Consider the following 16359-nt stretch of genomic DNA (forward strand, 5'->3'; position numbering starts at 1 on the left):
ACTGACAAAAGGCTTGGAAAGGGGCACCAATTGCACATCAGTAATCACCCAAAAATGGAGTCAGCCCATGATAGGAATTCACATTCTGTCAATTGAATAAATATGAATAAATAGGAAATTATTGTGATTAACTGTCTAGAACGGTCCTTTAGATTTATCGTGCTATTGAAAGAAAAATATATTATAATATTTTGTAGTTAAGATTCGAACTCCACTAAGGTGTTTGACCGTTGCACCAATCCACATTAAGGCTTGATGATATTGTTGTCTCATTGTCAATTACATTGTGGCATTCACTATTCTCATGGATTCTTATTATTTTTTTTAAATTTTTTGTATTTTTGGTAGTTTATGTTCGAACTCACTCGATTAATCTTGGAAGCAGATGATGTTACATTATTTCAATCTACCTATCAGATAATTCAAAACACAATTTATGTATATTGAAAGGCCGACCTTTAGAATATTGGTCCGTACTAAAATTCAAACTTCCAATTCTTATTTATTTCGGTCTCAGCCCTCATTCCACCCGACGATAATTTATGTAGTGGTCAAGCATTCACAATCTATGTAAACTTAATTTAGTTCCTAAAAAATTAATCCGGAATTATTTCTATACATTTATATATATAAATTTTGATATGCTACGAACCTCTGGTTATGGATTCGTTCGGACTTGACTTGAGACGTCTGGAATTGATCCAAACGGCCGTGAGCGAATTTATACAGGCGCCTGGAATGATTCTAGGCGCCTGTATTCATTTCAATATTTTTTTTATTTTTTTAATTTTATTTTATGGTATTTTATATGTATTTAAAGTTCAAAATTTTAAGATTTAGGAATTGAGTTATAATGAGTTAGAGTTAAAAAGATTTTTACTCTAAGGTTCAGGCTTCCACTTGAATTTTAGTGTTCAAAATTAAAAATTTTAGATGCTCACGAAGCATATTATATATATTTAGGGTTTAAGATTTATGATTTAAGAGTTGGGTTATAATGGATTTAAGCTAATAAGATTTTCTCTCTAGAATTCAGACTTCTCTCTTGGATTATAATATTCAAGATAAAAAATTTTATTTATTCAAAGGGTATAATATATATATTCAGGATGTTATATATATATATATATACCAGAACAATTCATGAAAGAAATCTCAGTTCGATATCGTTGATCAAAAGTGAAAAAATGAATCAACATTTGAAGATAGGGAATTTTTTCACAACTAATAATCTTCTTGAACAAATTATTGTGGATGATATCCTACTCTCCCAATGATATTCACAACCAATAAAATGTCTACTAGGCGAAAACATTCTAAATTAAACGTATACTACCATTCAATTTAGAGTTTTTAGTGTCATTAAACTTTTTTTTAATCAAAATTGCTTCATCATATGAATGTAAAATGATTATATGGCAATGAGTTATTTAAATAGTTATAATTTTTAATTTATACGGATCAACTTAATTAATTATACTCATCACTCCCGAGAAATGCTCTTGGATAGTGGATTATAACCTTAATTAACTATGCCCCTTACTCTTAATACAAAAAATCTTCTATAAACTATTAATTGTTAAAGTTGATAAAATGTTGATGGCCAACCATTACCATATATATGACTCTCCATTTCTTAAAACGTTTAAACCTTATTTTAATTACTTCTACGACTGCTTATTCTTATTCTAATTAGTTAAAGGTTAGGTTAAACTAATCTAATATATACAAACAAGTGTTTGTCTAGAGTATGATTTCAACTTGTCGCACGTTCATATTTTGGTTAATTAGTACTTGACAATTCAATTAACTATATGTTCTTTGTTTATTTGAATAAGGAAGATTTAGTCAATGAATTAGAGTTTATCTGTTAACAGCTTCATGGTGACAATGACTTCACCTCCTCGCCATCCACCATGCCTCTATGGGATTGTTCTCCGTTTGGCCATCAACAAGATCATTCTTTGTCGCCTTGCTAAGTAGTGTGGTGATCCTAACGCCGTCTAAGCCGTCATTGAGTCCTGCAAATGTTAATTTCTCCTCAGCCAAATCCATACCCATTAATTGTTTTCTAAGAAGTATCCTTTGATTATTGCAATACTAATCACAGATAGCAACAACAATATTTTGTCCATTAAAATTGCTCATTAATTGTAGGTGGCTTGCCTTTGTAGTGTATTTTGCAAATAAAGAGCTATAGAACATCAATGTGACAAAAGTAATTAACTTTGACCGAAAATTAATCATCGATGTTTCTTCACAATATCGTCATGTGCCATATAGATATCTCCTGTGTTTTTTTTTTAAAAAAATTCCATATGAATAAATCTCATAATAAATAGTTATGATTTACAATGAAACATCAATATTTTGTGTGATCCTTAATTATAAGTCATACAAGCTCACTTCAATGTTAGAGAATGCAACAAATGCAATCGACAAGGGAGCCACATGAATAGGCACTCAAGTAGAACATTCAAAGGTTTTCATTAGTTGTAGAAAGTCTCCATCTTTATTAAGGGCAGTGGACTTTGAAACTTATCATGACTTTGTTTTTATTTATGTAGTCCACTAAGACATATTTTGTATTGTGTTTCTATTGGACTGGTCAACTATATAGGTGTTATACGAGGAAGCAAAGGAATCAGTCGCAAGTTGTAAGATTCGGTTAAGGCCATGGTTAAATTCCAATCGAATGATAAATCCCGGATGAAGTAGTCATCATATAGGAATTGATCACAAGCCACAAAAATCGATTGTATTAATAGACTAGCTAATTGGTGCTACATTAGTAAAATTATGTCAACAAAGCATTTGATGAGAAGAAGTTTTGAAAGAGGCTCCAGAGAACACGAACAACAGTTAGGACCTATGTGAGCTAGAGAGGAGCTGAGTAGCTTTAATTGTTATTTCTCGATTTTGTGCTCGTCGTTTGAATGAGAAGCGGAAAGTTGAATCCAAAACCGATGACGCCACATGAACAGCTCCGCAGTTACTTGGTATTCGCCTCTTAGGCAACTAATCCGATGCCCACTTCTAGTGATCTTCTTCCACTATGAATTTCTCCTTTTTGGACACCATCCAAAGACAGAGAAGTCTCTTATAACATGTTCTTACAAGAACATAACAAGAAAATGAATACAAAGACAAGTGAAATCGAAAATAACTTTACAATAAGGAACTTACTTTGGACACTTTCTTGTTGTTTAGAAATGACTCTTGTTGATCCATAAATGCACCAACATTTCACCTCAGAATCTCCAAGAATCGGCTACTCCGATTTGCCTTAAAACCCTCTTTTATAAGTTGTTGTTCGGGCTATTTTTCATTTACCAGTCGACTGGTAAAGTTTACCAATCGATTGACATCAAATCCAACTGTTTAAACCTGCAAAATAATTCTTTTTCTGCCTTACCAATCGATTGGTGAGACTCACTAATTAATTACTTACCTCCCGTTGAAGTGTCAAGTTGATTCAAAAGTATTCTATTCTTTTCTATAATGCTACCAATCGATACTGAAACTCGATCAGTACTGTAGCAAAATATTACAACAACAAACTCTAAATCCGGTTATTGTAACAAACCCCAAAGTTATTGTAGCAAACATTAATTACTATAGCAAATCCTAAAAAACACCTCCAAATCTCAATTTCAAGGTTTAGAGTCCATTGGTGGACCGATACGCCCTATCAATCGACTAATACTCTTGTTTTAATTTTATCAAGTTAAATTCTTATCTTGTCTAGTATCTGATTGACTTCAACTTACTAGGACTTCCTTTACTCAACATTTGGTCATCCTTGACTTGCCAAGACTTTTCATTGCCTAGTATCTGGTCAACCTTTACCAGCTAGAACTTTATTATTACTAGTATCTGATCAACTTTGAACTTACAGGACTTTCATCATCACCAAGTGTTCAGTTTTCCATAACCTACTCGGACTTTCTGTCTCACGCCAACTCTATGTTGGACTTCTGACCACCAAGCATCCAATCACTCATGACCCACTTGGTCTTTTCAAGTATCTAGTCAACCTTGATCTACTTGACTTTTCATTCAACCAACTTAACACATTGATGAAACATCAAAACTCCAACTTGAGCCAACTCAAACATGGTCAAATTTGACCAGAGGTCGTTGCACCAATAATCTTCCAATTTTTTATGTTTGACAATATGTTTAAGTTAGGCTAAACCTATTAGATCGAGATGCACATGAGAGGGAGGGAGGGAGGGAGGGAGGGGGGGGGGTGAATCACATGGTTTAAAAAAATTTTATTTTTATTTTGAAATTGAAGTATATGTAGTAGAAAAACACAAAAATTAAAAGTAAGTAAAACGACAGATTTGATTTTACTTGGTTCAGAGCCTTCGGTGACTCTTACTCCAAGACTTAGGTCCCGCAGACCTATTGACGGATAATCCGTTAAAAATCTCCTCCGAGACCACCAAAAGAGAGAATCAAATACACGAGAATTGGAAGAGTATAACAAGCTACACTTTCCATTTGTAGAAATTAAGTACAGTAATTAAATTGTTGTTGCCAAACACTCTTGTAGATGGTTAGCTCGAGCTCGATGTTTGGATGGCTTCTCGATGGCAGTCGAGTGTAGTAGAGTCATAACAGGGTAGCAGTAGCAAGCCAAAGTAGTCGGAAAGCTGAACAAATGCGTAGAAGCTCGTATTGAAGTTGTGTCTTGAATGCTCCTCAAGATACCCTTTTAAAGGGTGTGGAAGGCATCTTCAATGGTTAAAACATTATCCCGAACAGCTCGCTGCTTATCTACGACGAAGTCTAGATTTTATCGCTTTGAAGGCGCCTTCCATAGCACCGAAGGAGCCTTCAATGAACAGTGTGAAGACGCCTTCCAATGCTTGAAGGTGCCTAGGGTACTGTTCACCATAGGCCTTTTTTGCTCCTTTTTCCCTACAAGTTAGGTTAGTCCAACACGACAATATCTAACCTGCAAAACAAGTTTTAATACAATCATAATAAGGAGTATAAATTAGTTTCTATCCTTTCGAGATCAGAAACTAGTCAAGGTTTCAGGGATCCAAAATGGACCTAGACTAGACCGATACCTACTGTTCCTCAACCGAGATGTGTTCTCACCAAGTCACTCTCCTCCTGTGACTACCTTCACTTGCCAACTTGTAGTTGGTTGACTAGCCTCTCGACCCATCAGGTCTTCATGCCAGTTATCAGGTCCGCAGGTCCAACTGGACTTCAGCCAGCTGTTAGGCCTTGCGAACCCAGCTAGACTTCCTCCTAGATATCAGGTCGACCCTTTGACCTATCTGGGCTTCGTACTAACTATTGGGTCCTCAGACCTAGTTGGATTTCATCCTGGTGTCAGGTCCTCTAGACCTGTCTATAAGTATCTCATGGTGGTTTTGATGTGATCAACCAAGTCAAGTTAGGTACTATTATGGTTTGATACTTGTGTCTAAGTGTGCAAGAACTTAGGAACACATGATGTCGAGCAAAAGACGTAGCTAGAGTGAAGGATGGCACAAGAGAGAGTTAATGGGCTCAGTGTGTCCGAGGGACGAGGTATTGCGGAAGAGTATGCTAGTAGATGAGAAAAAAACGGGCGACGTTTCTGAGGGACGAGAAGCCGGAGCAGAAGGTTGCTCGAGAAGACCAAAAAATGGGTTTAGGTGAGCTCTATTCCGGATGGAAGAAATCACCCAACAGAGCAGAGTCGGAACAAGGAGAAATCAGACAGTCAATGGGCGGTTGACTGTCTAGCCTAGTCTGGGTGCCCAGACCCCCAGAGGCAGCCAAGGTGCCCTGAGCTCGCACCCTGGTCGAGGGCTAGTTCAACTTGGTCTAGGGACCTGGACCTGGTCTATGCACTTAGACTAGAAAATTCTATCTGCGCTACATTGTCGTGATTCGTTGAGACATGGATAAAATTTTATCCACGCCGAGGCGCCCGGAACCCTTCCATACACCCGAATCAGGTCTATAAATATAGTCCTAATTTTATTAGTTAGACATAACACACTTGTAAATGAATTCTCTTTCTATTCTACTACTTTTGTGAACTGTCAACGTTGTAAAGAGGTTACTCCACCTAAGGGAGATTTTAGTGAGCTTCATTTATCTTGGGTTAGCAATCCTTTGATTGCAAACCAAGTAAATCTTTCTTACCTCTGTCCTTATTTTATGCGCTTACTTTTTGTTTATAAACAAGTATTTTTCTAACATAGTTTGAAAAGTCGAGAAAGGTTTGTTTTTCATTTCAGGGCAATTCATCCCCTCTTGCTGGCCTCCAAGGGACCAACACTGTCAACTCCTACACACTTGGTAAAGTAATTAGACCACAATAACACCTAATTTAACTAACTTATCATTCATCAAAACTTAAGCTAGATTGTTAGTGCAAATTACACCAATAATATCTCTTTTTGATGCAATGACAACCTGAGTTAAAGTTAGGAAATGATATGCAAAACAAAAATGACTTTAAGAGAATAAAGATAAACAAGTAAATTTTTATTTTCTGTATCATTTTAAGGTTAAGTTTTTTTATTTTCTTACTTAAACTCTAACCCTAACCTTTTCCCTTTGACATTCATAAAAAATGTGTAGATAAATGAACCAAATTATGAAAAATTACTACTCAATTTGAAAGAGGTATTCAAAATTTATAACAGGTTTCGAAAGCTAAATTTTTGTAAAAAGATTTTTAAAGTATAAAATTTCAAAGTAGCTTCCAAAATATATATATATATTTTTATTTTTAAAGTAGTTTTCAAATAAAATATTTTAAGAGGGGTTTGCAAACGACTTTTTGTAAAATAATTTTAAAGTAGCTTTTAAAACCGTTTAAAAATAAGTTTTAAAGGGTTCAAAAGATTTTTAACATTTAGAATATTTGCAAACTAGTTGTCAAGTAAAATAATGATTTTAAAAATATTTACTTTGCAAAATAGTTTTGAAAAGGTTTTTCAAAGTGAAAAGGATAACCTTTAAATAGTTTTTTTCAAAATTTTCAAAGTGTGTTCTAAAATTATCTTTCAAAATATTTTTCAACCTGCAATTTTCAAACTAGATAGGTTGAAAAAATATAAGAATTTTGGAAAACAAGTATCCTAAAATTAATTTTGAAAGTATATTTCAAAAAGAATTTTGAAAACAATGTTGAAGGTGATTTAGAGAATAATTTCGAAACAAGTATTAGGAAAAAAATAAATATATTTGAAAATTATTTTCGATTATCCTCCTACTGAACCAGATATATAAAAAAAGATATTCTTCTAAAAGATTTGGCCTTAAATGTCTAACTGTTAATTACTTACTAACTATTAGAAGATAGTAGTATTTACTTGGTTAGTCAGGTTAAGTAGATGGATCCAGTTAGTATTTGACTAAAATGGACTACTTAACTTGATCACTATAATTTTAATATTTTTTGCTCAGACTTATGTTAATGCACTGACATAAGCATCTAAAGTCTAGGCAAAGGGCTTATGCATCTCACGCCAGTCTAAGTATTTGAATACACAACCAAGATAGACCTATTGTGTTTGTGAGATGCTCAAGTCCTAGATCTATATGAACATATTTTCTATGGATTTGATCTAGTTTAGAGCCAAAATTAATTTAGAAAGTCTAAAAAAATGGGAATTTTAGAAAATAAAAATAAAGATTTTTTTCCACGAATTTGCAAACTATTTAAAAATGTACAATAAGTGTCTTAGTCTATAAAAATTATCCAAATGAAGTGGCAGGAAGTAGCTAACTGTATAGATTAAGTCAACTAGATATACAATGCATGACAGTGTACTAAAATAATTAGATTTGGTCATCATCAACTGGAGAATGTGGGGGCTACTCGGGTGCTTGCAAGGTCCGAAGAATCTTCTGAAATCATGTGGTCATCTTCTCCCAGAGTGAGGAGAATCTGGTGGTCATCTCTCCTCGAATGGTGCTGAATCCATCTGAGACTGACTACCGTATTTAAGCAAAAGACTCCTCAAATCAAGCAAGTCAATCCTCGATGGATAGTAAAGTCGAGGGCTTTGTCGAGACCGAGGGATGGATCGAAGTCAGAGGGTATCCGAAGAGCTCCTCGGCCGTAAATGCTAGTATCTCCTCTCTCTCACCTGGAATGATGGGTGAAAAATCGTCCTCGACCTCGCTTGGAATGTCTGACTGTGGTCCCACTCTCCATGCTAGTCCCCCCTGAGCGGTGACCTCTATATGCACTAGTGCAAGCCGACACTGACTAATTTTGTTATACGTGCTAAGGGGATTGGGTGTTCCCTGTGTCATATTTACCCCTATGGTCGAGAATATGTATGTCAAAATGTGACAATAGGACATATGAATCTGATGTCTAGTGATGAGACTGGATGCATGAATGACATTCTAGAATATGTGTAATGCAATGTCGATGTCAAGGCATTGACAAAGTGCATATAGAAAGAATAAATGAGAGGATTGCATCATCACAACATCGCGAGATGTGATCAGCAAAATGGAGATAGTCAGGACTCGATACAAGACATAGTCTTGAACCCTAAGGGCAAGTGACCTACAGTTAGTCACAGTAGGTAGTCTCTCCTCTCTAAAATAATACATGTGGATAGTATCTAATGTAATATGGGAGTAGGGTTCGTCAAATGACAAATACCCACTAGGGTAATATAAAAATAGACAGGCAAATCTCCTAAGTTCTAAGCTATCATACAATAGAGTGGGAGAGAAGCTAAAGTCCTTCCCACCAACTCTAGTGGAGTAAGTCAAATTTTCAATCTTAATTAGGTTATTGTAAAATTGTGCACACAAGTATAGGTTTGAACGATTGCAATAAACTAGCTATCTAACTGGTAATAGTCAATGACCTCAATAATAGGTGCACGGTATCTAGTGAAAAAGGACCTACTCAAAAATCTAGATTTAAGTGGAATGTATGTGTGCTATAGAAAGTCCATCCTAAGTCGTTCAGTGGGAAATCTAGCATCAGCAGATGGGGTATTACTAGGGCTAGGGTTAACATGTCGTCATTTCCTAAAATAATTTATACATGCAAAACATTCATATATAGATAGCCAAAACTAACTAGATAGTTAAGTTAGGGTGTACCGAGGAGGCATTGTCGAGGTTTGGAAGGAGAAAGATGGAGAAATGGTGGAGATATGCTATGGAAAGGTGCCTTGTGGTGACCAAATTCACGAACAGAGAAAGACTTTATTCGTTGAAAAAATAGAATTGAAGGTGCCTTCAACCTGATGGAAGGCACCTTCCATGTGTGATGGAGGGTGCCTTCAACCAACTGAAGGCATCTTTAGTCGGTTAAGGCAGGATTTTTCTCGTCCACCCGAGGGCGCCTCCAATTGTGTCGGAGGCACCTTCGGTGGTGTAATTTTTTTTATTTATAATTTTATTTTTGTTTTTAATCTTAATTTAATTTTAATTTTAATTTAATTTAATTTTAATTCATTTCATTTTAATTTAAATCTTTAGTCATCTCACTCGATCTATATTTTCAGTCAGGCAATCCATAATTTTGTGAGATGAGTTAAGTCGAATTTCAGGATTTGGTTTAACTTATGTTAAATTCAAGTTTAGCTTTAGGTTCAACAAACAAACATTCTCTAGATAAACTTCTAAGATGTGGTGAGTCACTTGGACATCATTAGAGTAACCATGCATTCAAAGTTTTTCAAATAGTCCTATCCACTGAACTTAATACAAAACTCTGGTTTAACTAGTTAAAATTTGTAAGAGGTAGCTTTAGTTAGTTCTACTAAGCCAAATATACCAGGTCAAAGTCATATCTTTCTAGACATACATAGGTAGAGCTTCCCTAACCTACTATCATCCAAAACTTCACCAGTACTATTTGTCAGGTTAAACTTTTATCCCTATTTGATCTAGTCCTAATTATCCATTCAGATAAATTATTATTTTTAGAAGTGCCAACTAGTTTGGAGCCTCCCTTGAATTATTGGATTAGGTTTTAGATTTGTGTTGATTTATTTTATAGTTATAATAGACTTGGTCATTGATTGAGTTTAGATTAATTTTATTTTTACTTAATTTAGGTTTAGTTATTGCTTTATTTGACTTTACAGAATTTATCTTAGAGGGTTTAATTTTTGAGATTAAGGTTGATTTATTTAATTTTAGATAGTGTATCTTTTTTTGGGTATGTAGTATTAATTGATTCCTACTTGCGTGGTTAGACATGTTTTCAGAACGTAGGCCTTGGTTTGATTTTTTAGTTTGATTGACTAGAGATTTAAAGATTTTGTTAGTTGAGCTAGACTTGTATCTGAGTCCGGACTTATTGTACATAGCTCTTTGTGATCCAAGTATCATATCAAGATACTTAGATCTAGTTGTAAATTTTTCTAGTAGTTATTTTAGTTCAACTACTTCACTTTTCAATCTAGAATTGTCCTCCTCAAGTTTTACAACTTAAGTTGGGATTTCAGCTTGAATCGATTCAGTCGTTGAATTTGATTTTAGTTGTTCATTAAGTGTTTTATTTTCTATACTTAGTTCGTTTATTTGATTTTTAGACATAGCTAACTTCCTATGTAAACATGCAATTATTTTAAAAAAAAATACTTAAAATAGATTGTACCTCATCGGAACCTATAGAAATGAGTGTGGACTCAAGGCTCGATTTGGGCTTGGACCTGTCTTTTGATTCACTTTCCGATTCTGGTCTGTATGTCATCAGCGCGAGATAGTTGGTGTGCTTCGGTTCCTTGGTGTGCTTTAGTTCGTCGTTGTCTGATTCCTTCGTGGATGATTCATCTCAAGTTACCTTGAGGGCTTTCTACTTCTTGAGATTTGGGCAGTTGTTCTTATAATGCCCCTTCTTGTTGCATCCAAAGCACATGACGTTTGTCTTGTTGTAGCTAGAAGTAGACTTGATCTTCTGCAGATCCCTTTTAGTGAAGTCATTTTTTCTCCTAGTGAACATCTTTCTTACTAGGTTCACTAGGTGTTCTTCATCATCTAAGTCTGGGTTAGACACATTTTCTCATTCTTGTTTAGGTCTGAATTTTTCTTTTGATGATCCTACAACAAGAGCAATACCTTTCTCGATTTTGGCATTAGTATGTTCGTGCAGCTCTAATTCACATAAAAGTTCATTTAATTTTAATTTAGATAAATTCCTCAAGATTTTATAGGAATCTACAATGAATGCCCACAATGTATTTCGATGAAATACGTTTAGAGCATACTTTATTAGATCTTGGTTCTCCATCTGATGGTCGATTATGTGGAGCCCGTTGAGGATGTCCTTAATCCTCACCTGCAATTGATTGGCAGACTGTCCTTCCTGTATTTTGATGTTAAATAATCTATTTAAGAACAAGTCCCTTTTAGTTACCTTTGCGTCATTGGTTACCTCATGTAGTTCTATGAGCTTGTCTCATAGCTCCCTTGAATTTTTAGGTGGGTTGACCAGTTTAGTTCCTACTTCGTTAGTCCACACTGATTGTGTTGAGGGACTTGAAGTCAATCTGGGCCTTCTTCTTCATCTCCGAATTCTAATTTTATAGGTCCATTGGAATTTTAGTGTTGTGGTCAATTGGTGCCTTATATCCTTTGGTGGCGCTAAACCACTGGTCGAAGTCTTTCTTCAGGTATACTTCCATCCACTTCTTTCAATATGGAAAATCATTCCCATTGAATAGCGGTAGATGAATGGTGTTGTATCCTTCATTTTGGGCCATTTATAATTGAAATAGAGAACTAAAAGGAGGTACCAAGACTTGATCTTGGATTAGCAAAGTTTGAGGAGAAAAATAATATCGAAGAACTTGAGTGATGCTGCACCATTTCAAGTTGAAACTGAATGAGAAATAATTATTTAAAGAGGTAAGTTTTACCAATTCAGATAAGATACGAAAAGATCGAAAAAAATGATTCCCCTAGCTTGATTGGTGGTTACACCAATTCATAGTAGAACCTGCTCTGATACCACTTGTTGGATCAAGATGCACACGAGAGGGGGTGGGGGAGGAGGGGTGAATCACATAGTTTTAAAAACTTTTATTTTCATTTTGAAATCAAAGTATACGTAGAGGAAAAACATGAAAATTAAAAGCAAGTAAACAAACAGATTTGGTTTTACAACAATAGATAGTGATAATCGATTGGTGATTCAAACCCTAGAATTTGAGGTTTAGGGTTTGAATTTTAGCTTACCTTTTCACTAATCAATTGGTAAACCCTAAAATATGATTTTAGGGTTTACCAAGCGCCCGAACCTAAAAAGTCATCCACAAGCTGACGTGGAGTGCGTCGATTGGCCAGGACACGTGGTCCATACACCTGAAGGGGTTCCAGGCGCTCAAAACAACCTATATAAGCAGCATTCGACCGGGAGCTTGACAATGACATTCAGAACAACTTCTACATTTGTGCACTGCTCCGATAAAGCCTCTATAACATCCAAAAGCTAAGACAACGACTCTGCTGAAGCTTTCATCCTACAAAGTCGTTGGTATTCTTAGTTTTTTGAATTACTTGTAAGTATTTCAAATTGTGCTTGTAATCTTTATGAATAGATTAGTGATTGTCCATCAAATGCACTCTCACATGCGGGCCTTAGAATAGGAGTCATCGTAGGCTCCGAACCAAGTAATTTTGGTTGTGTTAGCATTGTTTATTTGTCTCTTCTTTCTTATTTCCACTGCATTTTACTCGACTGTTTTAAACTAACAAATTAGCCATGAGCATTATTAACCCCCCCTTTCGCGGAACGATCCTAGAATTAATTGACCTACATGCTAGTCTCAATGCATTAATATTGTCTTTGCATATTAATACTTGACTAGGAATAGTTAAGAGTAGTGTCTATATATATCTACAGGCTCCCACTACCAATTGATATGTTGTAGATTAGAATCTACTATACTAGGACATTATTATACTTATTCATTTGGCACTAAACTAAAATAAATATAATAACCAACTTTACCTTTTATTAATTAATGAAATATGATACAATATGTCCTAAGTCAATCAACTCTTGATTGACTCTTAGGGCTTACACTAACAATCTCCTTATGTCACTAGTGACAATCATTGAAATATCTAATATCCATTGACTTAGTGTGATCATCATGCTTCTTCTGTGCCAAAGCCTTGGTCAAAGGGTCCGCAATATTAGCATTGGTCAGTACTCTGTATATCCCCACATCTCATCTACCGATGATCTCTCGAATGACATAGAACCGCTATAGTATCTAATATCCAGTTGTTGGTTGGTCCTAGGAAGACCGTACCGGTTCCACTGTACAAAAATTTTGTACAAGTGTTGAACCTTTCCTAACAACCTATTGTATTCTTTAGAAATTAAATTCGGAATCACAAACGAAACTTTACATTATTGATTCCAAAATTTAACTTATTTGTTCTTAATGGTTTAGACTTGGATCGCAAACGATACTTAACATTATTGATCCAAATCCACCTATGTTATAAATTTAATTAAATATTAATTTCAGAAATCGGCTTCCAGGTTAAACATGGTGAGACACTAGACCTTCTTGGATACTTCCTAGACAAAGAATTTAAATGAAATATAATATTTAATTTCCTTATATAACTCTAGGTTTAACCAAAAGGAACAATCGAATCACAAGATCGAAAAATAAAAGAAAAGAAACACAACTTCGAATTACAAATCCGAAAATCTAGAATCATATGCCTCTTGTGTTTGGAATTCATACAAAGAAAAACTAGTATGATGCGGAAAATAATTACTAGTTATACCTTTCTTTGTATACAACGACCTCTTGATCTTCTACCGTATTCCTCTTCTTATCTCGGACGTTGTGTGTGTTGGTTGCTACTCGGAAAACCTAGAGGTTCCACTGTACAAAAATTTTGTACAAAGATCTGAACCTTTTCCTAGCTACCATGTGTTCTTTTAAATTAAATTTTGGATCGCCTGCGGAACTTAACACGTTTGATCCAAAACTTAATCTGTTCGTTCTTTTAGGTTTTTACTTGGGTCTCCTGCGGAACTTAACACGTTCGACCCAAATCACCTTAAGTTATTAATTCCATTAAATATTAATTTCCATAATTGGTTCCCAGTACTGACGTGGTGAGGCACATGACCTTCTTGGATATGGGAGCAACCACCACCGACTAGACAAAACCTTTTATGGAAAGCTAATATTTAATTTCCTAAAATAACTTTAGGTTAACCGAAAAGAACAATCAAATCACAAGGAAAAAAAACAAAAGAACACAACATCGAAAAACATATTCGAAATACTAGAATCGCATGCCTCTTGTATTTGGTATTATTTCCAAAAATAACTAGTATGATGCGGAAAGAAAAATTACTAGTTATACCTTTTAGAAAAACCTCTTGATCTTCTACCGTATTCCTCTTCTAACCTCGGACGTTGTGTGAGCAACGATCTTCCGAGATGAGAACCACCAAGCACCTTCTTCTTCCTTGCAAATTTCGGCCATCAAAACTTCTTCTAGGATGAAGAGGTTCGGCCACCACCACCATGCTCCAAGGGATGCTAGAAAAGAGGCTTCTTTTCTCTCCTTCTTCTCCTTCTTAGATCCGGCCACCAAAGCTATCTCCACCATGAGAAAGTTTCGGCCACACAAAGGAGAGGAGAGAAAACAAAGGGCCGGCCACACCCAAGGAAGAAAAGAGGAAGAAAAATAGAATAGAGTCGTTAGCCTTGAAGCCTCCTCTACCCTCTCTTTTATAATCCTTGGCCGGTCTTGGCAAATAAGGAAAATTTAATAAAAACTTCCTTAATTCTTTTGTCAATGAAAAGGAAAATTTATTTAATTAAAACAATTTTTTCTTTTCAAATTTCAATGGCCGGCCACAACAATAAACTTCCAAGCAAATAAAATTTTAAACACCAATTAAAACTTCCTTATTTGCTTCCGGAAATTTATAAAATTTCTCCAATAATTTTATCCCTTCATGATTGGTTTATAAAAAGGAAATTTAATAAATTAAAATCTTTCTTTTAACATGTGGATAAAAAGAAAGTTATCTCTAAAAATTAAAATCTCTTTTAATCTACAAATAAGGAAAGATATCAAATCTTTTCTTAATCTTTTGTAGAAACTTATAAAAGAGAATATTTAATTTTAAACTCTCTTTTAAATCATGAACATGGTTAAATAGGAAAGTTTTCTTAAAATTTAAAATCCTCCTTTAAACAACAAATAAGGAAAGATTTCAAATTTTAAACTCTCTTTTAAACATGTAGATGATTTACAAATAAGGAAAGTTTTTACCAAAAATTAAAACCATCCTTTTAAACTACAAATAAGGAAAGAGATTAATCTCTTCTCTTAATCTTTTGTAGAAAGTTATAAAAGGAAATTTTTAATTTTTAAACTATCTTTTAAAATCATGATATCCACATAAGAAATAATTTTAATAAAAATCCTTTTTAATATTCAAGTGGCCGGCCACCTAAGCTTGGGACCCAAGCTTTGGTCGGCCACCTACATGGCTCATCCACTTGGTCTTGGTTGGCCCTAGCTTGGGTTCCAAGCTAGCTTGGCCGGCCCCATTGGATGGGTAAGAAGGTGGGTATGCGGTGGGTATAAATCTCTATATACTAGAGGCTACGATAGGGACCGAGAGCAGGAATTGGTTTTGGTCTCCCTATGAAATTAAGCATCCCGTGTTCGCCCCGAACACACAACTTAATTTCATCAATAATAATTCATTCCACTAAAGAACTATTATTGAACTACCGCACCAATCCCAAATTATATTTTGGGCTCCTTCTTATTATGAGTGTGTTAGTCTCCCTGTGTTTAAGATAACAAATGTCCACTAATTAAGTAAGTTACTGACAACTCACTTAATTAATATCTAGCTCCAAAAGTAGTACCACTCAACTTCATCGTCATGTCGGACTAAGTCCACCTGCAGGGTTTAACATGACAATCCTTATGAGCTCCTATTGGGGACATTCTCAACCTAGATCACTAGGACATAGTTTCCTTCTATAATCAACAACACACACTATAAGTGATACCATTTCCCAACTTATCGGGCTTATTGATTTATCGAACTAAATCTCTCCCATTGATAAATTAAAGAAATAAATATCAAATATATCGAACTTTAATAAAAATTTCTCTAATAATTTTTCCCTTCATGGTTGGTTATAAAAGAAAATTTTATAAACTAAAATCTCTCTATTAAAACATGTGGATGATTTCCAAAAAGGAAAGTTTTTCTAAAATTAAAATCATCCTTTCAATCTACAAATAAGGAAAGATATCAAATCTTTTCTTAATCTTTTGTAGAAACTTATAAAAGGAAATATTTAATTTTAAAACTCTCTTTTTAAATCATGAACATGGTTA

This window comes from Zingiber officinale, chromosome 2A (assembly GCF_018446385.1).
Source record: "Zingiber officinale cultivar Zhangliang chromosome 2A, Zo_v1.1, whole genome shotgun sequence".
Taxonomy (NCBI): domain Eukaryota; kingdom Viridiplantae; phylum Streptophyta; class Magnoliopsida; order Zingiberales; family Zingiberaceae; genus Zingiber; species Zingiber officinale.